Below are 25,213 nucleotides of genomic sequence, written 5' to 3' on the forward strand. Positions count from 1 at the left end.
TTCGGTCAATCACATTGTTACAGATCTCAGGTAACAATGTTTTGGGGGTGTAAGGGCTGGTAGAGTTAGAGGTTGTTAGAAATTAATAAATGGTAGCATTTAGACAATATTTGGAGTATTAAAGCGAAGACTCTTAGATGTAAAATGCAGGCTAAACCAGGAAATCCCTGGGGAGAAGGGCTATCAAGGTGTACTTACATATGGTTACCAGACGTCTCTGTTTCCTGGGGACAGTCCCTGGATTTACAAATCTGTCCCCAGACAAAATCCGTCCCCAGAATATCCCCAGATTTCATTTAATGTCCCCGGATTTCATTTAATGTCCCCAGATTTGCATTTTAAGTGTTGTAGATTTATTAGTAGGAAATGAATGTTGCGTGATTGGTTCAACGGCACAAGACACATCATATTGGGACTTCCAGCGAGGCAAAATGGCGGGCGCCACGGCAGCGAGCAGCTCCTGAAGCCAGCCAGAGCCAACTGTGCTACTAGGCTGGCTCCGGGCTCCTGAGACTGCCACTGCTGAGGGGGAACTGGGGATGCCTGGTGCATCAACTGGGGGAACCGCTGACCCCCCCCCACGACCCAAATCGAGCTGGGAGTGAGAGCGCCCAGCCACCCGGCCGACTGCCCAGCGGTGCTCTGGGGCCAGTAAAAACCCTGGAGCTAACGCAGGAAGAAGGAGGAGAGGAAAAGGAGAAGGAAGAGAGAGAAAGAGGAAGGAGAAAAAAATAGGGTAGCCCTGACCTTGCCGCGCCACTGCTGACACCGCCGCTAAGGAGGAGAGGAAGGAGAGCATCTGGAGGGCAAGGACACATGGCTGAGCCCAGGCCTGACCCGAGCCTACTCCATGGTGGCTAACGCTCCAGGAGAACAGGCCAGGGCCCAGAGGAAGGCCACGTGACCAAGGAGACCACAGAAGAGAAGATATTAATTCTTAATATTTTAAAAATATTTTTTTAAAAAATAATTTCCCCCCTCTTTTTTTTTTTTAAGTGTCCCTGAATTCTTTGAAAAAAATCTGGTAACCTGAACTTACCAGGCAATGGCCCGTCATTGACCCTCTGCCTGAGGTCTGGGTAAATAGCTGAGTTGGGGGAGAAGGTTCCGGGAGGGGTGACGTCACACAGGAAAAACGTATCCTGTTGAAATTTAGAGGTTGGGGAACAATGGAGAGAACTCAATGAGCTGCTGTGCAAGGCCAGGACCATACTGGCAGGCTGGCTGAAGCTGGCAGGCTGGGAGAGAAGGACAGAGATGTATGGTAATCCAATGCTGGGCTGCTGTGGAGGACAGGCTGCTTCTGAGATGTGAATGCTGTGAAATCTCTCTCCTTTGAAAGTTTCTGGTGTAACTAAATCATATTCCAAAGACACTGTAGACTACACTGTGCCTCATTTTCCCCAAACGATCACAGACCCATGTTACTTTGCCTCTCTGCTTATCAGATGGTACTGGGAATTTTACATCTGCGTTAAGAACTGAAACGCAAAATGTGAGTTCTTGAATGATAAGAAACTCTTTAATAAAAAGTCTGGGAACTACTAACTGCATCCAGTTTGGATTTCAATATTCTACAAGGAGACTTAACTTCTCAATTAAATGGCCAAGTTTAGAATCTGATGTTTGCTCTAGTAGATCTTGTGGGAGCTTCAAGATATGTATTATTTATAGGGTGCCATCAACACACATAGTGCAGGATTAATGATTAACCTTTTCTTAATGTATTCCAGAGTCACTTGCTCTTTCAAGCTGCATCTTCAAAGCCTCCTGTTGTGTGTGAATCTTGCCTGAGCACATTTGCCAATTTGCTCTCTCTGTTATTTCCACAGTGTGCTCACACCTTCTGTAGCTCTGAAAGGGGAATAGAGGTCTCCTATCACTCTTAGCACCCTTAGCAAACTGCAGCTCCCATAATTCTTTGGGAGAAGCAATCACTGTTTTAAGTGGTATCATAGCGCTTTAAATGAATGGGGTGACTGTGACCCTAGTGAATGAAAAACCATGACACCGTTAAATCATTTGTGACCCTTTTAATAGATAAATCCATGGCCAGCTATAAAAAGTCTCCTATTTTATTAATTACTACACTTTATAACAACAGTAGAGGGACATGGGTGGCACTGTGGGTTAAACCACAGAGCCTAGGACTTGCTGATCAGAAGGTCGGAGGTTCGAATCCCCACGACGGGGTGAGCTCCCGTTGCTCGGTCCCTGCTCCTGCCAACCTAGCATGTCAAAGTGCAAGTAGATAAATAGGTACCGCTCCGGCGGGAAGGTAAACGGCGTTTCCATGCGCTGCTCTGGTTCACCAGAAGTGGCTTAGTCATGCTGGCCACATGACCTGGAAGCTGTACGCCGGCTCCCTCGGCCAATAAAGCGAGATGAGCGCCGCAACCTGAGTTGGCCACGACTGGACCTAATGGCCAGGGGTCCCTTTACCTTTATATCAACGGTGTTTAAAAAGTAATAATGCTGAAATTTTTATGAAATAAACATATCTTGTTTTCTAAAAGACCAGGTTCTTTCTCTGAATCAGATAGCCACAAATGTAGCGAAATAAACTCTTATTAATCCAGGTCTAGCACTTCTATAAATCACCTTTGTTTTTGCATGTATGATTCTGATCAGTACACCTGTTTTAGCATTTGGGATGTGGTTCTGCTTCTTCATGGCGAAGGGTTAAACTATGTGTGGGGGGTATACTTAGGAGCTTTTCGACAATGTTTACCAATCTTAGAATGTCTGCTTTTCACATTCATGTGTATGTATACATATATATACACACAACCTTACTAAAGTCCATAAAGCTTTCCTGCTATTAACATGTGTGTGTATTGTAATATACCATTTTAATTTTATTTTATGACCTTAGTCGCATCTTTATCATTCTCTGGAAAACACTGTAACCTGGGTTCTGTTTCCTCTACTGATGATAAGCAGACTTTGCCATGCAGCAGGGAAAACAATGTTCAATTTTATGTTTTCTCCCCTTTTAGTCATCACCTCCTTGGCAAGAGCGTCTCTAAACAGCCATCGCTGTCATCTCTCTCAAGTAAATCAAGCTTTGCCTCAATGTTAATATCTCTCCCCCAGTCCCCCCCTCCCAATAATCTCTATGGTCTCATATTTGACCGAGATGCTTACAAAATTGGAACAATTCCAAAATGGCTCCCTCGCAGCATTCTAATGTCTGTGAGAGTTGAGTACTTTTTCTGCTGTGGGCAATAATGTGATAATGTTGCAATAAAAATCTCCATACATTTCATCACCAGAGGCTTTGCTTATGCTCCCTGAGGACTATTTCACAGGATGGGTGTACTTAAACCCAGACTGATTTGTTTTAATGGGGGGATAGGGTAAACTTACGCTAGAGCAAACCCAGGTGAATGTGAAAGCAGCTGAAAAATCCATTTTAAGCATATCCAGTCAAATGGACATAGAAATATTTTATAGAGTTAAAGGGGTAGGGATGTTGCTCAGTGACAGAACATCCTCCTTGCACACAGAAGGTCCCATTTCCCCCCATCTCCAGGTAGGGCTATAAGAGATTCCTATCTGAAACACTAAAGAGCTGCTGTCAAACATTGCAGACATTACTGAGCTTGGTGGATGAATTCGTCTGACCTGATGTGAGGCAGTTTCCTATGGTTACAAAGTTCATCCTCGTCGTTTTCTACTCTATCACTTACCATTAACAATTCATTCACAAGGCAGATGATAGAAACATCAGCCCATAGATGTCAACTTTCAGATTTGAAAATAAGGAATGAGCAGCCTCAAAAATAAGGGACCAGCAGCCTCACCTGTCCCGTTCATAACTGACAAGGAAACACAGTCTGCCTAATAGAAGAATCACAGTTTCCCATTTCATCCAAATACTGGAAATTTCTCCAAGGGCTAGAGAAATGAAAGCTCAGATTCCGGGGCTCTGGCTCAGGATGCCAGTGAAAGTCCTTGCAGGCACCATGGCACTCACAGGTGCTGGATTGTGACCCCTGACAATACTATCTGCATTAGGATGGCAGTGTAGCCTACTATAGAGAGGACAGTTCTCTGTTTGAAGGGCTGTCTGTTTCACACCCAGTGTAAAGATGAAGAACCATATGATGGGAGATCAGCAGGGGTCTTGAAGTTGCCCATCAGCATTAAACAGCAGGACAGGAGACTGAGCAGGCACACAGCTGACTTGGTCAAAGTCTTCTTCACTATGATGAGATATATCATACTTCTTTGCAAATTACAGTCATTTGCATCTATATGTATACGTTAACCAGGGCAAATTTTATGCAAATCTGTGCCCTCTTCTTGTGTGATGCATTTTCTTCTTGTATTTTTCCATGATGCATTAAGTAGCCACTCTGATCTGCATACATATTTGCTTGCTGCCTGCTTGAGCTGGCGATGTGCAAATAAGCAACAACAACGCACCGTAATTTCCAGGAGGAAACTTTGAATAGATTTGATATATCCTGACTCATGGAGTGGATGGGAGCAGGAGGCACGATTGTAAAAGATACAGCTCTTTTGCAGTTTTCTCTTGAGCATGATCACAAAATGTAGGTGTGGGTGTTTGTCAGTGAAAACTGATGATAAAGATCTGTCTAAACCATGATTGTCCCAATCTAGTGTAAGAATGGGCAGATTTGTCAATTTCAGTTTATCATTTCCCAGTGCTATTTTTCTAAAAAAAAAAAAAGGTCAAGAACTCTCCATGAACACCTCCCTTGTTCTCTTATACAGTGGTACCTCGGGTTACATACACTTAAGGTTACATGCGCTTCAGGTTACAGACTCCGCTAACCCAGAAATAGTAGCTTCAGGATGAGAACAGAAATCGTGCTCCGGGGGCGCAGCAGCAGCAGGAGGCCCCATTAGCTAAAGTGGTGCTTCAGGTTAAGAACAGCTTCAGATTAAGAATGGACCTCCAGAACAAATTAAGTACTTAACCCGAGGTACCAGTGTAATAGCAATGGAGCCCACCTGAGAGGTGCTGGAACTGAGTTCCAGCTGAAAAAAAGCCCTGCATTTTTCCAACTTTTAAGTTCACTCTACCATTTCCATATCAATTTGCAATTTAACTTTTTTTTTTTGCATGGAAATTCATATGCATTTTCATGTGTATTTCTCCTCATATATGCATTTCATATGCAATTTTGCCTAATCTAATCTACAGGCAACTTCCCCTGATATAACATAGTTTTTTATATTATTGTCAAGAATATATGCATTTTAATGCTCACTTGCCCCTAATACAAACATTGCGGGGGGGGGGGGGCATGCTGTTTGGTTGAAGACCTGCATCACAAAAATTCAGAGAAGTGTGAATTTCCAAAAGATAGCTATGTTTCAAGAAGTGAAACTTGATTCAGAAAGTGCACTTGTTTCAGGCAAATTGGCAGACCAAAATGGAAATCAGATGAATTACTTCCCCATTCCTAAGCTGCTCAGACATGACATAACAAAAGGGGGCTTCATCTCTGCTTCTGGATGGATGTTTGCATCCAGCACACAAGGCAGTGTGTGTGGCTCCCAACACAAGACCAGAAAAACCACATTCAGTGCAAGACCAGTCTTCTCAAAAAGTGTCAATCTCTGGTGGGAGTTGTGAGCTGGAAGGATTTTGGACCTGATAACATTATTTGTGCCGATTTGTTAATTGGTCAAAGCGGTCAAGAGTAATATGTGTTTCAACAACATTTAACTGTGACTAATGACAGACCCACCAAGTGTCCCTATTTTCCAGGGACAGTCCCAGATTTCCAGAAGCAATCCCAATTTCTGATTTGATCCCAGAATGTCCTGCTTTTCCTCAGGACACCCCTATTTCCACTGGATAAATGTTGGAGAGTATGGAGTTATGTGACCCTGGAGCTAAGGAGATAAGTAACCATACAACCTTTAGAAGACATCTGAAGGCAGCCCTGTATAAAGGTACCCCTGCCCGTACGGGCCAGTTTTGACAGACTCTAGGGTTGTGCGCCCATCTCACTCAAAGAGGCCGGGGGCCAGCGCTGTCCGGAGACACTTCCAGGTCACGTGGCCAGCATGACAACGCTGCTCTGGCGAGCCAGAGCCGCACACGGAAACGCCGTTTACCTTCCCGCTAGTAAGCGGTCCCTATTTATCTACTTGCACCCGAGAGTGCTTTCGAACTGCTAGGTTGGCAGACGCTGGGACTGAACAACGGGAGCGCACTCCGCCGTGTGGATTCGAACCGCCGACCTTTCGATCAGCAAGCTTTAACCCACAGTGCCACCCGCGTCCCTGCAGCCCTGTATAGGGAAGTTTTTAAATGTTTAATGTTTTATTATGTTTCCATATATGTTGAAAGCCGCCCAGAGTGGCTGTGGCAACCCAGTCAGATGGGTGGGGTATAAATAAAATGATGATGATGATGATAATAATGATAATGATAATAATAATAATAATAATAATAATAATAATAATAATAATAATACTGGAATAGGACATCCCTTTTTTCATTGTAGAAATGTTGGAGGGTATGTAATGACTATCATCTAATTAGATGTCATTCCAGATATCTTTTGACTGCTACACATCCTATTAGCTGACCTACAGTCAGAGGCAGTATAGGGGAGCATGACCAGTTTGGTTGCATTGGGTGAAGAGCCTTGGAGGTGTTGCCAGGAACCCTGCAACTGTGATTTATAATGGAGTGTGAGAGGCAGAGGGTGCAAAATTTTGGTATTGCACAGGGCACCGCTGAAATTTGAGACTCTGAGGTCTGCCCCTGTTACAGTTCAATCCAAACTCAAGTTCCACTGTGATGAGCAAGTTTGGAATAGATAGTTCATGGGCTATTTTGCTGGGGCTATGCTGGGACAAGTTCCTCACCCTGGTATAGCCAGCAGGATTTTAAAGGCTTGTTTTCCCTTTGTTTGAGCTGGCTCAGGTGGCAGTAAATCTGCTCCTGAACAGAGTTTTTAACAGGAGTAATTGAATCGTAGAATCAGAATTGGAAGGGACCCCAAGGGTCATCTAGTCCAACCCATGCAATGCAGGAATCTCGGCTAAAGCATCCATGACAGATGACCATCCAACTGCTGTTTGAAAACTACCTCTTGTGAGAGTCTGTTCCACTACTGAACAGCTCTTACTGTAAGAAGGTTTTTATGAATGTTTAGTCGGAATCTCCTTTCTTGCAACTTGAAGACATTGGTTCAAGTCCTACCCTCCAGAGCAGGAGAAAACAAGCATGCTCCCTCCTCCATGTGACAGCCCTTAAGATATTTTCCAGTCTCCTCTTTTCCAGGCTAAACATACCCAGCTCCTTCAAGTGCTCCTCATAAGGCTTTGTTTCCAGAACCTTGATCATCTTGGTTGCCCTCCTCCGCACACATTCCAGTTTGTCAACATCCTCCTTAAATTTTGGTGCCCAGAATTGGACACAGTATTCCAAGTGTGGTCTGATTACGACAGAATAAAGTGGTACTATTGCTTCCCTTGATCTGGACACTATACTTCTGCTGATGCAGCCTAGAATAACATTAGGGGGTTTTTTGCTGCTGCATCACACTGTTGATTCATGTTCAGCTTGTGGGCCAGCAAGACCCCTAGATCCTTTTCACATGTACTGTGAGTAAGCCAGATGTCCCCCATCCTATGCATACTAAGAGACAGAACTCTGGGCCTTCCCCTTAAACTCCCCTGCTAAACGTCCTGGCAAACGCCCCTGGCTTTAACTCAGAAACCCATTGTAGAAAAGCAACAGAGAGAGTCTACTAAAATAAATATTTTAATTAGTTGGGAACTGCACATTGTCTAAACCTTAAAGGAGAGAAAGGCATTAGAAGAAAACCTTGGAGAAAAACAAAGAATTCCTTTTGGGTGGTTAAATAACAGTTGGCAAGGGGAATATCTTGGCTACATATATGAAGAGTGCCACTAGGTGGCAATAGAGGAATCTTTATAACTAAGCAAGAGACCTACATAGCAGCTAAATTTCTGAAGGCCAAGTCAGTATCAAAGTCTGATAAACATTTAAATAGCCTTCTGCGCCTCTTGCTTGGCAGCCAGCAATAATTTTTTCTTTCTGCTATGAGGTTGTTGTTTTTTTACTAGTTTAGGCTTTTCTTTTCTTTTAAATGCCAAACCAGTTTGTTCCTCTTTATGTGTGGGCAATTTCTTATTCAGGGTCAAGTTATGAAGCATGTCATGTGTTTGTGCATTCAAACACTGCTCGCCCCCTCAATTATTCCCATCTTTCTTTTCCAACTGATAGTAAGCATTCTGTGGCTAATAAGCACCCGCAGTCTTCAGGGGGCTGGTTTTGGTTATTTTATTTCTTGCTTTTCTCCCCCTCTCCCTCCTCTACTCTTTTTCTTTATTTCCTTTTCTTCTACAGAAAATTTCAGTAGAAATACCTTCCTCTGGATTCTCTCTTTGGATTCTGTCAGCACTCGTCATCTGAGTTTGCTATTAGATGGCACAATATATATGTATATGGGCTGATCCCGAGTTTTAAAAAGCGAATGCAGATTTCTTTGCACTTTAAAAACAATAACCTTGAGGTTTTGTTAGGTTTCCCATGCCTGTTGCTTATCTGAGCATCTTTGTAGCATGAAGTCAGGAGTTTCAAAATAAGTGGCTGAGATGCCAAGCCAAACAAGAAAACCAAACCCTTTAAGAGGCTAGAGTAAAAAAAATTAAAAATACTGGACATTCTACCCTTCAAGGTATTTATTATTATTTATTGCATTTATTGCCTTCCTTCCTTTACAGTGTGCTTGTCAAGGGCTGGACTGTGGAGGAATGGTGGGGACTGATCCCCCCTCTCCTGAACCTTCCTGAGAACAGGAGGACAGTATAGATTTAGAACAGTGGTTTGCAGAAGGGCATAGTTCAGAGGCTGCAGAGGGCTGAAGCTGGGAAATATTGGGAGAGGAGAGGCAGGAAGAAGAAGCACCAGGGCAGAGAAAGCTGACAGTGTCCTTGGAAAGCATTCTTGACCCCCCTCCCCTCTCCCAGGACCAGGCTGGCCACATGACCTGGAAAAGCTGTCTGTGGACAAACACCAGCTCCCTCGACCTGAAAGCAAGATGAGCATCGCAACCCTATAGTTGCCTTTGACTGAACTTAACCGTCCGGGGTCCTTTTCCTTTACCTTACCTATTTGACGCCATCAACCCTGGTATCCTCCTGGACTGCTCCAAAAATGGGAATTGGGGACACTGTATTATAGTAGTTCCAATCCTGCTTTCAGGACTGAGTCCAGAGAGTAGCACTGAGAGAGTGTATTTTGGCCCCCAGGCGGCTAGGGTGCCACAGGCGACTATCTTATCTCCAGTGCTATTTATTATCCACATGAAGCCATTGGGAGAGGTCATTAGGAATTTCAGGGCGAGGTGCCATCAGTCTGCTGATGACACTCAGCACTACTTCTCATAACTTCTGAATCGCGAGACGCCGTGCAGTCGCTGGCCATTGCCTGGATGCAGTGGTGAAATGGATGAGGGAAATCAAGCTGAGCTCGGCTCTTGGCAATACAGAGGCACTGTGGGTGAGTCACTCCCGTGCCCGAGAAATTGGTCAGTTGCCTGCTCTGGATGGGGTTGCAGTTCCCTGAAGGAATAGGTTCGCAGTTGGGGGAACTTTTTAATCCAGCTTTGTCATTGGAGATACAGGTAGACTCCATGGCTAGAAGTGCTATTTTACCAGCTGCAGCTGGTTTGACAGCTATGGCTATTCCTGAACTGGGAAAGCCTTGCCACAGTAGTTCATGCTTTGGTTGCTTCAAGCCTGGATTACACTTGATTTGGAAAATGCAGTTAGTGCAGAACGCTGCAACACAATTGCTGACAGGAGTGAGGCTTTGTCAGAATATAACAGCATATAGAACTTGATTGTTTACTTTGGCAGCACCTAAACTTTGGAACTCCCTGTCAGAGCCAGTGTGGTGTGGTGGTTAAGAGCAGTAGTCTCATAATCTGGTGAACCGGGTTCGTGTCTCCGCTCCTCCACATACAGCTGCTGGGTGACCTTGGGCCAGTCGCACTTCTCTGAAGTCTCTCAGTCCCACTCACCTCACAGAGTGTTTGTTGTGGGGGAGGAAGGGAAAGGAGAATGTTAGCTGCTTTGAGACTCCTGAAGGGGAGTGAAAGGCGGGATATCAAATCCAAACTCTTCTTCTTCTTCTTCAATTGAGATCTAGCAGGCATCTTCACTGTACTTTTTTGGCACCTGCTAAAAATATTCTTGTTTAGGCCAGTCCACCCAGATGCTTAGAAGGTTGAGGTATTTTTAAACTGTTTTAGTATTTTAACTTTTCTATGTTTAAAAGTAGGGTTGTGAATTTTTCTTGATTGTACTGTTTTATCTTTCTGCAAAGGTGTTTTTTTTTAATCAACTGTAGACAAAGCCTCCCCCTGCTCCACTTTCTCATGTAAGTCCTCATTTGTGGGGCTTTTGCAGAGGACCTGCCCAATGGGCTTGCCCCTTCACTCAAACAAGAGACAATGTAAAAATGAAATGGACAGGACCAAAAAATGTGACTGTTCTCCATTCCTACATCTAACTGCATATTAGAAGCAAGCAAGCAAAATTGCCTACAGCTATCTCTTTAGACCATCATGCCTCAAAAGGATAAAAGGAATGCTATGCAAATTTGGTCAGTGGTGCAATCAGGTAATTTTAGATCATGGGTGGAAAACATTCTGTCCAGGGGCCAAATGTGGCTCTTCACACTTCTTTATCTGCCCTTCCAGAACTCTCCTTTCTGTACTCCTCACCCTACCCAGATGACACACCCCTCTTGCATAGTCATGCCCCTCAGCCCCATCCTCCTTAAGGGCTTTTACCTACCTGCAAAGATTCCTTGAAGTGTGAGAATGCCTCAGGCTTACCTAGACAGAGGCAGAGGTGTGCATGCGTAGAAACCGCAGATATTTTCATGACTAGAACTCGATGCTGTTATACAAATATATGATGTGACCACATTTGGAATACTGCGTAAGGTTCTGGTTGCTTAACCTCAAAAAGGATAATATAGAGTTGGGTAAAATTCCCTCAAGGTGCATACTGGAACATTCAGGACGGGTTAAAGAAGGTATTTCTTCACAGTAAACAATGGAAATTGCTCCCACAGCAGGCAGTGATGGCCACTAATCTGGATTGCTTTAGAAGAGAAGTCTTCCTGGCCCTGCTCAAGATTATGGAGTCCTAAAGATGTGCTTTGAGGTGCTGCATAAGATCACAGCCCCCCAAGTGCTTTTTTTGGGGGGGGGGGTCTTTTTCAGGTCAAGAACTTGGTGCGAAATCATGCAAGATCATGGCACCCAAAATGGCCACTGTGCTCCCGTACGAGAAAACAGGATGTCTTGTTTCTTCCTGGACACTTTCGGGTTATGTGTTTGCCTCCTACAGGATAAAAAGCAAAAGTGTTTTTGAGAGGAAAATAGTTGGAACTGAGCATGCTCAAGGCCTGTGTTCTTTGGAGTTGTTTCAAGATGGGAGCCAACCTAAAAAAACGTGTACCAAGAAATAAAACCAGTTATTGTTCATTCCACTGATGTAGCCTACATGCATTATAAATCCCACTAGCAATACAGAGTCCTCTCTTACCCTAATCTGAAAAAAAAATGACATGATAAAAAATAAAATAAAAATGTTACCTAAGTGGACTCAATGCAGTTACAGATTTACCTAATGTAGCCTTGCCCGTAATTATGACATCATCGTTTCCACAGTCATTAAGCAACTTCAAAGGTGGAAAAGTGGAGAGGCTAAAGGATAAAACTAGGACAAATTGACAAAAAAACCTTCCAAAAGTTTTTATTAGAGTGTTTATGAAGGCCCCATGAGTCACTTAGAGCTCTGCCACGTGTCTTGTGGCAAGCTAATGGCAATTAAAGATTTATAGCACCCACAATGTCACATTTTTATATCGCGTAATCATGCTTATTTTATATGGTGTAAGTGCTTAATTGAAAAGTATTACAGGTATTATGGAATGTGATTCACCTAGTAATGGATTTGACCATTTACTGAGGTGATTACTGAGTTTCAGGGGAGAGTTTCAGGTAGCTGTTTCAGTGCTTAATAATCTCTGAGCTAATTATGATTAATCAGAGGAGATGTTGGGAAAGTCTTACTCATGCCTTTATCGTCCTCGAGGCTGCATCTTTCATCCACTGAGCCAGCAAATAGGTCGTAGGATTGGGTGCATCAAGTGCAGCAGTGTACAGTGGTACCTCGGGTTAAGAACTTAATTTGTTTCGGAGGTCCGTTCTTAACCTGAAACTGTTCTTAACCTGAATCACCACTTTAGCTAATGGGGCCTCCTGCTGCTGCTGTGCCGCCGGAGCCCGATTTCTGTTCTCATCCTGAAGCAAAGTTCTTAACCCAAGGTATTATTTCTGGGTTAGCCTGAAGCATATGTAACCTGAAGCGTATGTAACCTGAAGCGTATGTAACCCGAGGCAGCAGGGTAATGTGCTTACACCAACTCAGAGTTCCATACTTCCAAATGGGAATGGACCATCTCCCTATAATTCAAAAAGTCTCTGTGTTGAGGGGTCTATAAAATGGGCAAAAAAGACCTCCCACCTCTGTACATGCATTTAGAAGCTCTGCTTGCGAGTTCAGTTTTTAAAAGTTAACATAAATAAAGCTACCTCTTTGGTATCACAGCAATAACTACACCTTCAAAGATTTATTCTCCCTTATGCATGGATGGGGAACTTGCAACCCTCTTCCTATTGTGCAGCCATCAACCTCACCACTGGCCATGTTGATAGGGGCCGATTAGAGCTGGTGTTCAGCAATGCACCTAGAGACATAGGTTCCCTATCCCTGTTGTTCACTTTCCCTGTACAGTGGTACCTCAGGTTAAGTACTTAATTTGTTTCGGAGGTCCGTACTTAACCTGAAACCGTTCTTAACCTGAAGCACCACTTTAGCTAATGGGGCCTCCCGCTGCCGCTGCGCCACCGGAGCACGATTTCTGTTTTCATCCTGAAGCAAATTTCTTAACCTGAAGCACTATTTCTGGGTTAGTGGAGTCTGTAACCTGAGGCGTATGTAACCTGAGGTACCACTGTACAGTGGTACAGCACATATCCAAATGTCTGTGCATGTGTGCTTTAGAGATATTCTAAATTTATTGCTCTGCTTTTAATAGCAAGATTAGGTCAGGGGCTGAGCAAGGCATTTACCTGCCCATATTCTTTCCCATAGAGAGTTAGTGCTGACAGAGAGGGGTTTGTGATTAAATCACCAATAAAAGTTACTCTTCCATTAACTACATGGCTCTAGATGTCACATCTTATCATTTTTCAGAGTGTGAATTGTTAATTCCTCCCCCCCCCCCCGCTTCATCCTCCCAAAGCTAAATTTAAGCAGCCTGGAAATGAGGAGGAGGTTAAGAGGTAAGGCACTTTGCTGTGGTTCATGTAAAAGTACATTTTGTTCCCTCCATCTCACTTTTGCCCTCCATTCGGTTTCTGACTTGCATAAAAACTATGCACAATTCTTCAGAAATAACAAGGGGAAATGCTGACGTGCTCTACATGCAGCTGATGTAAGAAATTGTGAAGCATAAATAAAATGCTGTGAATTAGCTGCAAAGTTATGTTCAAATCTGCTGAGGTTTCCCTTTTCTTAAAATGACATGTCCAGATTCTTTTTATTTATGTAATTTAAATACCCCTTTAGATATCTATGCTGACAAATATTTCAACTTTAATAGAAAATAAGATTGTCTATTTAAGCTTCTGCCACAATCTATCACAATCCTGTCTATTTAAGCTTCTGCTCGATCCTATGCATGCATAGTCAGAAGTGATTCCCACTGAGTTCAATGGAATATACTCCCAACGAAAAATGCATAGGATTGCAGCGTTTATCTTTAAAGTGGCACAAGCCTTTTTTAAAAAAATTGCTGCAACTAACATTGCTATCCCTCTGAAATCCATTTAATCTGTGCGTCCAGCTGACATTTACACCCAGAGTACTCTAGAGATTCAATTAAGATAAGTAGCTTTCCTGTTTGTGAAATACAACTAGTTACTTCACTTTCCTGACTGATTGGGGGGAAAAAATTCTGCCTTCACTATTCTTTACTTGAAAGATAAACATAAAGCAGGAAAGAACAAAGGTCAGCTCTGTGTCAGAGGCAGTTGCCAGCATGTGATTTCTTCTGATGTATTAATTCAAATGCATTGTTGGCTAGCGGGCTTAACAGATAGCAAAATCAGCGAGGAAATACAGATCAGGACCCACAGAGTCCTGAAAGGGGACCAACTTATCTCTTGCCCCTATTCAAACAGTGGCTGATGCAACATGGCAAACTGTGTTGGAAACTGTAGTGGCCATGGAAGTTTTACTGAAAAGTGGCCTGGAAATCTTCTAAAATACCTTAAAGATAAACGGAATCCAGGAAATGACAACATTTTGCTGGGCTGGAACAAGGCTTTCTGTGATGCAATCCTTTGAGGCCTGGAAGAGCACCCCAAGGGCCATAGAGAGAGGGAGAGAGAGCGCCCTCCGGTGTTGCTGAGGGAAGTTCAGTACTGGGCACCACCTTTTCGTTGCCATGGAAATCTCTGATATCCTGTCAAAACTGACATTGGAGCTTCAGTGTCTTAGGGCCTAAAGTGGGGTGGGGTGGGAGGCTGTTCAGGGAAATGCCAGGAGAGATGGGGTAATGACTTGGATGCAAATAAATCTCAAATGCCTGGCACACCCCAATGGGGCAGAAATTTAGACCACTTCAGGAGCTGGTCTGAATCTCTCCCTCTGATTTTCTTCTCATTGCTCTCAATAGTAGGCAAATCATTTCTACTGAAAGCTGCCCAATGGATGGAGGAAGACAAGAATAATCTTGTATGATAACCTCTGATCTGCTGGTAGGAGCTGAGCAGTGCTTTGGTAAATGTAGTTCAATCATCTTTGGAGAGGGCTCTCTTCACCAAAAAAAGAGAAGAGAAGAGAAGAGAAGAGAAGAGAAGAGAAGAGAAGAGAAGAGAAGAGATTGCAGGCCTAGTCACTTTGTGGATCCTAGCTGCAATTTATAATATAATGCCCCCAATTCCCATTCTCAGGATGATTACCCTGGTCAATGGTATCAAATTTAATATATTTAATATATAATATAGGAGAACAGGAAATATCCGGTTATTAAATACAATTCTAGTGGTTTCTATAGATCATGTGAAGGTGGTAACCCATCAATGGCTGAAGGAGCAAGCCACTTCTTCCGTTTCATCTGTGGCTAGATTCATCAGCAATGAGTGCAAACTTGATACAGCCTCGGACTATATGTATGCATGGGCATATATGATTGTAGCCAGAAAACTGCGGTTAATACGCACACTGGATCTTGCCTAACTGCAAGGCCACGTCCTTCACAATTCAATCTGATCTTCAGTGGCCCTACAGTATATCTAATTACTTGCTTTGTCATGGTGCCAAAGATCTTGCCTTGTGTTTATAATGTTGGAATGGCAACGAGGTAACATTGCCTGGCTCTGTTACACTTGTCAGCAGGGCTCTGTTACTATTAAATGTAACAGCCACATGGTTTCATAGAGAGCCGCCCTTAGAATGCTCCAACAGGCCTTGAGATGTCTGTGCTGTACAAGTGCCTGTGAGTGGTACTGAGTGCTGAGATCCCAGCATGCATGCACTGGATATGTACCTGCATCACATTTAGAAAACTGAAGCCTGCTGTGCCAGCTCTGACTTCCTAACAATTGCCCCAAGGGTTAGCAATCCATCTGCAAAGTTAATAAGGCAAAAGGAAAACAAAAAGAGGCATTCTTCATGTTTCCTAGTCACGGTTCTTGTGGTTTCCCTTCCCACTCAGTAGAAAGTACCTGGTTCCCATTGATGTTTTGCTATCAGTTATTAATCCATGCAGGCAGTACATTAATTAGTTATATATATGAATGAACAGGGACGCGGGTGGTGCTGTGGGTTAAACCACTGAGCCAAGGACTTGCTGATCAGAAGGCCAGCGGTTCAAATCCCTGCGATGGGGTGAGCTCCCATTGCTCGGTCCTTGCTCCTGCCAACCTAGCAGTTCGAAAGCATGTCAAAGTGCAAGTAGATAAATAGGTACTGCTCTGGCGGGAAGGTAAACGGCGTTTCCGTGCGCTGCTCTTGTTCGCCAGAAGCGGCTTAGTCATGCTGGCCACATGACCCGGAAGCTGTACGCCGGCTCCCTCAGCCAATAAAGCGAGATGAGCAGCTCAACCCCAGAGTCGGCAATGACTGGACCTATTGGTCAGGGGTCCCTTTACCTTTACCTTTTATGAATGGACAGAATCTACAAATTGACTTTGTGTATGCAGTGCAGTTTCAGTAACCAGTTGGATCACTTTACTCCACATAAATGCCTGTCTTGGCTATGAATCTGGACTTCTGTCACCGTCCATGGAAGCAGTTATTTTACTGTTGTTCGTAGAATAAAAGCAGCATTGTCTACAAGTTTGGCTGAATGAGGGTTGGGGTTTTTTGTTGTCAGTGTCCAAGCCTACAGCACAGAATGGTGTATTAACTTTTAAGAATGGTGTATTAACTTTTAAGAATGGCTTATAAACTTCCTCCCATAATTTTTTTAAAAAATTGGTTATGATTAATGTATTTGCAGGCAGTTGGTGGCGGCACTTGAAGAATGATATAAATTAATCTTTATATGCTGAAAAGTAACAGCTGGAAGCCTGAATCTTACCTCAGAAATGCACAGTCAGGTTATATCTCTACAAAAAACAATGCAATCCCTGTTCTGTGGAGCTGGTGACCTGCACAAGGTGATCCAGTGACAGTTGGAGGTATCACCTGCGTTGCAGAAAAGGTAAATGTGACTGAGAGGGAAACTGCTAATTGGTTTATGACAGAAACTACTAGCAAGCCTAATAACACTGAGAACAGGGTCACATTGCTGATCAGAAGGAAAGAGCACCCGAACCCTCCTGCATTAAGACAGACTAACATTTAAGCACATTTTCTTCTAAGGGAAACCTGGGACCGGTAGTTTGTTATGGGTCCTAGGAGTTGTAGATTTAGTGTGGGTGGGTGTGTTTTAAATCTATGCTGTATACACAGCAAAACACCCTGTTGCATATTATTTTATTTCAAGAAGTTGAAACTTCTGGAGCAACGGGTCTTGACATAGACTTGAGGTTGTGGTATGGCCTTACACAGGACGTTTTCCCATGAAGATCTCTTCTGGTTTTCTGGGGGAGAGGAGGTGGAAGAGGTAGCAAGGGAATGAAAAGCCCAGATTCCATTTAAAATGATAGAATTTTAAAATAGGGGCATTTTAAGAGCCACATTCACTCAATAATGCAAAAATGGTAGCTAAGATTTAGGCAGATGTGTGGAAGACAATGAAGGATGAATTTCCAACATCTTGCATTCACGATCCAACTTCTAAACCAGAGACTATGGAACCTGTAGCCCTCCAAGTTTTTCTGGATTGCAGTTCCCACCAATCCCAGATCAACCACATCTACAGGGTTCCCATCCTTGGTCTAGCTCAGTGGTTCCAAAATATTATAATGGGGAAGTGTTTTTCTTCAAGAGCTATGCATTTTTACCACCTTCAGATGCAGAAGCTTTCTACCTTTTGTCTTCTCTTTTTGTCTTCCTTCAAACTCTGAGGCTGTGCACATTTTACTATTTACTCCAGCTCCAGTGCACTCCCATTTCTGGTGTTTGAAGCCCAGTACGCAATCGATTTGTAACAGAAATACTCCTGTTTGATGCATGCCCCCTAAAACTAGCTTTTATCCCATTCAAAGCAGTAAACCTTGGTTAAGCTGAGGTATTTCAGACTGCCATCACGCATGTGCAGATGGCAGCTTCCTTGAACAGAAGTTGAGGGCAAGGGTTTTAGGCACAGGGAAATTAATCAGGTAATGTGCATTAAGTGAAGACCTCTCTGATGTGTACAGTAATGCAAAGTGTGACTTGAAGCGCAGGTTGTGGTGGGATTACCTTGCTTTGTTTTCAGCTGCTAGGGTGTATATAACCTTACATTCTCCACCAACAGTGCTAATGTACATCTCAATGTTTTGTCCCAACACAGAATATTTTGTTTCAGCGTCCTGGGCAGCACTTGAATTTTTCAGAAAGGTCAAGTTTTCATTGTGTGATATTCCTACCAAAAATATAGCTGAAGCTTGAGATCCTATCAGACAGACTCTCCGTTTCTTTTCATTTCCTTGACTGGATAAATGCCAGTCTATTTTCTTTGCAGAATATTTGCTACTTGGGAGCCCACAGTGGACTATTCTCTGAGAGATTTGTGTAAGTCTGTTGCCATCCCCCACAGAAACATTTCCCTTTCTTAGCTAATTGGCACTGACCTGAGTGCCTGTCCTCTTTGTAGAAGAACCACAATGGCAGGTCATTAAATTTACCAGCATTTAAAAGCATGTGAAGTGGTACTCCTTGTTGTTCTAAAATCTGTTAGACCAGAGACAGCCAACGTGGTGCTCCCCTTTCATTGTTAGACACCAAATCCAAATGGTTGGCCATTGGCCATGCTTGTTGGGACTGATGGGAGTTGTAGTCCAACATCATCTGGGAGGGGGCAAATTTCTTCTGTTTCAGATGCTTGATAAAAATAAATAGATCCTAATGTCAAACTACATTGACACTCTAGTCTTTTTTTAAAAAATGAACTTTATTAAAGATTTTGCAATGCAATAAAATAGAATCTAGAACAAACAGAATGGGGGGGGGACAAGAAAGAGAGAAAAGAGAGAAAGAGAACAAGAAAAGAAAGCAAAAAAAAAAAAAAAAAAGAGAGAGAGAGAGAGGGGAAAGAACAAAGAAATAAGAAACACCACAGATAAAGAAAAAAACCCTTCTGATTCTCCATCTGCCGGTTACATTAAAAAACGATTATTTAAGACATTGAGTCCATGTTAGCATCCATCTTCTCCACTTTCTGTTTGACCACATTTCTTTTTAGTCAAAGTGTCACCACATTGTCCATTTCTTCTTCCCATGACAGGTCCAAAAAATAATGAGCTTTACCTAAATGAGACAGTGGGCTGCTCAGATGCTTTTCACAAGGCTTTGGATGAATCCTGAGCTAGAGCTTCAATGGGTTGTTTGGAGAGAGAGAGAGAGAGAGAGAGAGAGAGAGAGAGAGAGAGAGAAAGAAAGAGAGAGAGAGAGAGAGAGAGAGAGAGAGAGAGAGAGATTCTGAAATGGATTATTGGACAATATTCTATAGCATTAGTAATGCGGGAGAAGATATATTATAAACGTGCTTCCAAATAATAGTAGTAAAGCATGAGTCAGTTTGGGAGTGGCTTAGATTGACTCAAGAATCTCACTGCAGCCAAGAGATGAATCACTCGCTCAAACAGTGAAGAGCGGCTAATAAACACAATCCTAATGGGTATCTTTAGGGCTATTTGGAGTATAGTTAGGCATGATATAGAATTCCAGGTTAAAGAGGGAAAGGTGGCATTAACAGATTGTTCCCTGGCTATGACATCAACACTCTTTTAGAAGAGCTCTCTTTAATATGTCTCCTCCACCATTTTCTTCAATGATTCTTCTGATGTTCCCCGCAATATTCCATCTGGCATTAGATTCTGCAACGCTAGAAGGTAAGGACCCACCTAGACTGTAGCTTTTACACATTTATTTCCTACAGAATATTTTATTTATTTGCCATATTTCTATCCCACCTTTTCTCTAAGGAGCTCAAAACAACGTACAAGGCTCTGCCTCATTCTATTTTATCATCAGAACAACCCGATGAGGTAGGCAAAGTGGAGATTTGAACTCTGGTCATCCAGGTCGTAGCACAACACTTGGCTCATAGTCTGACTCATCTATTGACAAAACAGAACACTTTCGGTTTAGGCCTGCAGTCTAAGCTGGCTTCACATTTGTCTGCATGTGTAGTTCAAGCTGTGTCTATGTTGATTTCTAAAGCTCTGTAAGGTTTGGCAATGGATTAATATGATGTTGCTCTTTCTCCAGTGAAACATCATGGTATTTAAGATCAGCCCGATTAAAAAATATATATTTGAAGAGTCCTAAAGTTCAATCTGCAGGAACACCAGGCAGTACATTTTTCATCTTAGAGAGTCTTGGTCTGTTGATATAGAAAATCATACTATATATTTCTTGGCAGGGCATCATATTTTTAAGAGCTCTTTGGGTGAATATTTTAAAATCCAAATAAGGAACATTTGCTAAAAGTTGAATTAATGCAGATGTTTCCTATTTTAAATTAACAGCCAGAATGTTGGTGTTTGCCATTTTAAATGGGTAAGCAATTGGCTTTTATGTTAGAATTACTGCTTAAACTCTCCCAATCCTATATTAGAACAATTATATGGGCAATACTGCATCTGGAGCTCTGAAATCATAAGTGCTCACTAAATTCAAGAGCAAAACCTGTACAGAAACATTCCTATATGTCTTAACTTGCAAAATGTTATGTGCAAATAGATTGCTTACCTACTTTTTGTATTGCAAGCTACCCTGGGAACTATTTGAAGAGCAGGTGGAAATAATTATAATTAATAAATATAATAAAATAACTATAACTAATGACTATTTATATGACTACTGGCTATGAATTCCAGAGCCTCATAGTGCTTGAAATGCAATCCATTTGAACAACATAATTTCACAGCCAGTTTTCATGGGGCTTTAGTCAGTGGGTGGCGCTGTGGGTTAAACCACAGAGCCTAGGGCTTGCTGAGCAGAAGGTTGATGGTTCGAATCCCCGCTGGGTGAGCTCCTGTTGCTCGGTCCCTGCTCCTGCCAACCTAGCAGTTCAAAAGCATGAAGTGCAAGTAGATAAATAGGTACCGCTCCAGCGGGAAGGTAAACGGCGTTTCCGTGCGCTGCTCTGGTTTGCCAGAAGCGGCTTAGTCATGCTGGCCACATGAGCCGGAAGCTGTACGCCGGCTCCCTCGGCCAATAAAGTGAGATGAATGCCGCAACCCCAGAGTCGGTCACAACTGGACCTAATGCTCAGGGGTCCTTTTATCTTTACCAAAACCAAGGGGAGGGAAACCGGCAGCAACCCAGATTTGTTGGACTCCAGGTTCAATCACTCCCTCCCAGCCTGGCTATTGGTCAGGTATAATCAGTTGTTGTCTAGCAGCAACTTGGAGGGCCACAGGCTTCTCATCCCTGCCATACAATAATAAAGATATTTTAGGAGCTAGGCCACTGGTTTGACACACACACACACAATTGTGTGAGAAGTTTCTGATGTCTCCTCTCAATTACCGGTACTCCTCCACAGTGCTGAACATGATTGACTTTTAATAAGTTTTTTCCTGACTCAGTGAATTTTGACCTTAATGTATAACAAGTGCTGTGTTACTATCTAATCACCACCTTTTTCCCGCCATGGCAACACCTTTTTCCCGCCATGACAACATTGTTCAAAAACATCATTAGAATTCATATTTTTTTCCCAGCGCCTCCAAGGCGTGAGCTGGCAAACAAAAGGAACCAAGATGGAGAAAGATAAGCAATTTCATTATGCGTTTACCTCAGAGGTACACATTCCTCTGTGTGTCAGGCACTTATCATCTTGTTCTGTGATGACAAAGAAACCACTCCGTGTTATTTTAAACTGCCTTGTGATCCTCAGCTGAAAGGTGGTATAGAAATAAATAAAATAAAATAAACCAAAGAGAGCTGAGTATAAGAAGGCCTGAAATGGGCCCAGTACCCTCTGGATCCTGATTGAAACATGGAGAATTCTTCAGGTTTGAAATAAAAGGGTTCTTTTAAGATAAAATATTTAGTGCTGAACCAAATATTCAGCCCAGCTTTTCTCAGCATGAGCGTAAGAGGATAAGAATAGCCTGCTGGACCATCTATCTAGCATCCTTTTCTCACAGTGGCCAGCCAACCAGATGCCTGTGAAACCTGCAAGTATGATTCGGGCACAACAGCACTCTCCTCTCCTGTGGTTTACAGCAATTGACTGTGGAGGCAGAGCATAGCCATTATGGCCAGTAGCTTTCAATGAAATGGTTCCCCTGGCATGTTTAGCAGGGGAACTATTCCCAAAGGCTTTGGGAACGGGGTAAGAAGTTGAAGCACATTCAGGCCAGGCCGGGGGCTCTTATAATTTGGCAAGGTGGCCAAGGGTTTTCTAATTTTGCCCATTCCTTGGCAGCCCCAGCTGTTATGCAGGCCAGAATATGCCATGGGGATGCTACTACATAGCAAGGCATTCCTGAGAGAAGCAATGGCTGCCCCCAAGGAGCACATTTTCAAAGGACCTGCAATCGAGCTGACAAGGTGCTGAGCTAAGCCTTTTTCAAAATTCATTCTAACCTTTGGTAGCTGAACTGGCCTCTGTGGTGGTGCTCATTTATTTATTTTTAGTGTGGTGGACAAGCATTTTAGATATTTTGTATTATGCATTGTAATATTTTTTTTAAAAAATTGTTTTTATCTGTCGTATTTTATATTGTTAAGTCGCTTTGAGACTCTTCTTGTAAAAAGTGACCAACAAAATGAAATAATAATGTTGTTATGTTCTTTTACCTTAAAATAAAGCTGAATGTCCACTTGACTTTATTTTAAGTCAAAGAAAGTGTTGTGTAGTGGTCAGGGTGTCCGGCTAGGGTTCAAATCCCCATTCAGCCATGATGCTCACTGGGTAAACTTGAGCCAGTCACAACCTCACAACATAACCTACCTCACAGGGTTGTTGTGGAGATTAACGAAGAGGGAGAACCATGTATGCTGCCTTGAGCTCTTTGGAGGAAAAGGTGGGACAGAAATGCAATAAAATAGATAGATAGATGATAGATGATAGATAGATGATAGATAGATAGATAGATAGATAGATAGATAGATAGATAGATGATAGATGATAGATAGATAGATAGATGATAGATCGATAGATAGATAGATAGATAGATAGATAGATAGATGATAGATAGACAGACAGACAGACAGATAGATACCCTTGGCTACTTCTTGAGTGAATACTATCATCCAAAAGTGCCTGAATTTTATACATTCTTCATGAAAATCACCTTCACAGGGGACAAATGTTTCCCTATAGGTGGTGCAGGGAATTCTGACCAACCCATAGACGTCTTATCTTAAGAACACTTCTCTTTTCCATGGAATTAAAACAGCAGGCATACGCACCAGATAAAGGCACTATTGTTTAGAAATGCATTTGGTGTGGGTGGATATGAAGTGATTTGAGTAACCTCTACGTCTATTTATCTTCTCTTGACTGCATCTGTTGTTTAACTGGTTGGTTTTGACTGAGTTTGTTCAGTGCTATCACTCTTTAATGGCTGTTCAGCGATTAGAATACCTTTTTCGCAATGGTTGTCGGCTGCGTTGAATACTTGATCAGCTTGGAAAAGGGAGTAAAAATGTTTTAATTAATAAATAAATAAAGTAGCCCCCTGGTTAAAGGAATGTCTGTGTGTAGTGGTTCTTTGTTATTCCCTGCCTCCCACAAATGATCAAAATAGCATACAAAGCAATACATATCATAAAATCCGTACTGATATCTAAAGCAAACCCCATATATTGAAATCACCGGAGCTTCAAATGACAATTAAGTAGATAAAAGAGTGCATGAAGTCACATCCTGGAAATCAGGATGAAGCAAAAAGGCTTTGCAAAAGGCTTTTCACTCCTATCCAAATGCTTGCAATGGCAGGTTTGACAGCAGAGCCTGTTCCATAACACTGGCACTATTGTTGGGAATCTGGCAGCCCATCACTTCCTTTGAAGATGGGCCAGAGCCTTCACAACTACCCTCAATTAAATGGTTTGATATGAGCAGGGGAACCTCGGTTTCAAATTTCCAGACAACCTTGAAGCTCATGGGATGACTTTGGGCCAGTCACTATCTGTCAGCCTAACCTACCCAGGGTTGTTGGAAATACAACATGGGAAGCAGGGCAGGGACCACACACAATATATGCAACACACCTTGGAAGAAAGGGAAGAGATCAGTGTGATAAACAAATGATTCAGGACCCAGGATGCACACAGAATTAACAGATTAAAATCAAGCATTGTGAGCTGCTAACAAAAGCCATCTGGTTGACAGTGTGGTTGCTGTATCTTCTGTTCTAGCACAATCCTTGCTCAAAAGTTAAGCCAACTGGGTTGAATGGGGCTTTCTCCCAGGAAAGTACACATAGGATTTTAGTTAGAGTCTGGCTTATAACCAATTAACTACAGTCATATATATGGTGTTAAAAGTAGGTCTTCAGCATGCAGCAGAACCTACACAGTGGACATGCCAGATGTGGGGAGGGAATGCTGCAAATCAGGAGTTGCGACACAGAATGCCCTCCCCTGGGAGACACATTAAGGTCAAGGGCTATTTCTTTTGAGTCCCATCTTGCTTGCTTAACCTTTAAAAGGAACACTCCTGTTGGGCCAAAGCAGGAGCACATGTGCAGATGTTCCTTTAGAACATTGGGTTCCCAGCTGTCTTGCCCAGAGGTTCATCATGATAAGATCAGGAATTGTGCTTCTTAAATAACAGCTTGCTACTCCACTATCAGCTTCCTATCAGGTGAGCATTGGGTGTGGTCTACGGTGCACTCAGCTCATCTGGCCTGGCCTGGAAGAATTAAGTAATCCCCTGAGAGCATGCCTTTGCAATGCAGACACATACCCAAGAAAGATGTGTTGGGTCTCAGCAAAGAACTTGGTGTACAAAGTGTTTCCTGCTGTTAGACGCTTTGAAAGTTGTTGCTTTAGAAAAGCGCTTGAGAAGCGATGGGACTGAAGCATGGTGATGGAATTGGCATGATGTGAATCATTAATATACATTTAAACCAATTTCAAACCTATTTGACTACAAGGATATAGAATCTTGAGGACCTCCAAGTTCAAAAGTTATATGGGACAAGTGATGAGAGTGCCCATACCATTATATAACTCTGGGACTTTAACCACTCTCAGCAAAAGAAGCAGGAGGTTCCCCAATGCAATGGGGCTGGCTGAGCATATTTTGGAATAAAGGAAGTGATACACCCTTCCTCTCACTGGACCATTAAGTCTAGAGTCCGAAATATCCTAATGGCAACACTGATAGCAAGCAAAATAAGTCTTATTTTTTAATATAAAGTGTGGTATGTTTAATTAGGCCAAGAGAGCACCTTCCCCTCTGAAAAAAACTGCACATACAGAGAGAAACAACTAGAGATGACACCTTTGATAGGTTTTCACATAAGTCTTCTGGTATAACAAATCA

The 25,213-nt window shown here is 42.7% G+C and overlaps 1 long non-coding RNA gene across 1 annotated transcript in view; it reads left to right on the plus strand.

Moving 5' to 3' along the window:
- The window catches only part of LOC310685426, a 621,470-nt gene that overhangs the window by 191,216 nt on the left and 405,041 nt on the right, over nucleotides 1-25,213 (plus strand). The gene's annotated exons all lie outside the window — the stretch shown is intronic.

The sequence above is a fragment of the Podarcis tiliguerta genome, assembly GCF_965153285.1.
Source record: "Podarcis tiliguerta genome assembly, chromosome: 9".
NCBI lineage: Eukaryota > Metazoa > Chordata > Lepidosauria > Squamata > Lacertidae > Podarcis > Podarcis tiliguerta.